Source organism: Lolium rigidum, chromosome 5 (genome assembly GCF_022539505.1).
Source record: "Lolium rigidum isolate FL_2022 chromosome 5, APGP_CSIRO_Lrig_0.1, whole genome shotgun sequence".
NCBI lineage: Eukaryota > Viridiplantae > Streptophyta > Magnoliopsida > Poales > Poaceae > Lolium > Lolium rigidum.
Window position 1 is genome coordinate 141,610,796 of NC_061512.1, and position 1,790 is coordinate 141,612,585.

Sequence of the window (1,790 nt, forward strand, 5' to 3'; positions counted from 1 at the left end):
TCCCCCGCGCCGCCGCCGCCCACGCCTCCACCTCCCGGCGCTCCTAGCTGAGCCCTCCAACGTCTTCACCGCCATCTCCATCACCAACTCCTCATTGTATTCAGTGGTCCATCCTCTCGCAAACCTCTGTACCGCCCTATGTAAACATGGTGTTTGATGCTATAAGTTATAATCCTATGATCTATGTCATGTTGCCATAGTTTATTTGTTCTTTGATTGATTGGTTGTTTCTCTTTGGTTCATTAGAGTTGTATGTTGATATGTTACCGTCCTTGGTGCCTATTATATTTGTGCGCGCATGGATCAAGCACCATAGGGTTGGTAGTACTTGTATACTAGAAGGGGGAAGTTCTGCCGAAGTGACAGAAACCTAAGGACGCGAACCAGATAGTTGCATGTATGCGAGTAAGAGGACCATTTACTTAAGGCTATGGTTGGGGAAACCTTAATGCTTGCAAGTATTTACGGATGTTTGCTAGCACGCCAATCATATAGTACTTGTAATCCCGGAGGGAGAGCATGTATATTTAGCCTCTCCTACATAGAAAGCTGCATCGAAGACATTGAACCCAAGATCTTCACTAATTGATCTTGGACAAAGCCACCACTATTACCACCGCCTTTCCACACTCATGGTACTGTTAGTTTAGTTTGTTTTATTGCTGCAGCACTAACATTTATTCCGTGTATTTTATTGTTCTGCAAAGTCACCTCTCATACCCGTTATCGCTCTAGTTTTATTTCCTAGATATTGCAAACGCTTAGTGTGCGTAGAGTTGTATCAGTGGTTGATAGAACTTGAGAGAATATTTATCCTACCTTTAGCTCCTCGTTGGGTTCGACACTCTTACTTATCGAAAAGGCTACACACGATCCCCTGTACTTGTGGGACATCAATATGTGACAACATTGTCGGCACATTACTCAACATTCCATCCAAGACAAAAGATAGCTCAAATGATAGGATTGATTTTGCAACACTGAATGTTAACAGACACTTGCAACTCGATTGTAATGACAAAGTGAACAAAGGCAAGGGAAAACATTATAAATTTTGATGCACGAAATTCACATTGCCGATGCCTAAAAGGAGATTATTTTGCGAGTACCTCCGAGGTGTGATGTCCCCGCTCGGATTTGCTTCCAACATTGCAAATTGTCTCAATGCTGAAGGAAACAAGCTCCAAGGGTTGAAAACTCACGATTGCCACATCCTGCTGCAAAGGCTTTTAGCTATTGGCATTAAAGATTTAGTGAAGCCAAATATATACAGCGTGATTGTAGAGTTGGGAAGGTTCTTTAGGTAAATATGTAGTGAAACTCTAACCAGAGATGTTGTAAAACGTCTTAAGGTGGACATAGCAGTAATCATATGCAAACTGGAGCTGATATATCCTCCAGCCTTCTTTGATGTGATGGTGCATTTGGCTGTTCATCTACCTGATGAGGCACTTTTACGAGGTCCGGTACATGATACGTCTCAAAAGTATCTATAATTTCTTATGTTCCATGCTAGTTTTATGAGAATACTCACATGTTTTACATACACTTTATATCATTTTGATGCATTTTCCGGTACTAACCTATTAACAAGATGCTGAAGCGCCAGTTCCTGTTTTCTGCTGTTTTTGGTTTCAGAAATCCTACACAGGAAATATTCTCGGAATTGGACGAAACAAAAGCCCACAGCCCTATTTTCCACGGAGGATTCCAGAACAGCGAAGGAGAGTCGGAGGCGGCCAGCAGGGGGGCCACCCCATAGGGCGGCGCGGCCCAGCCCCTGGCACGCC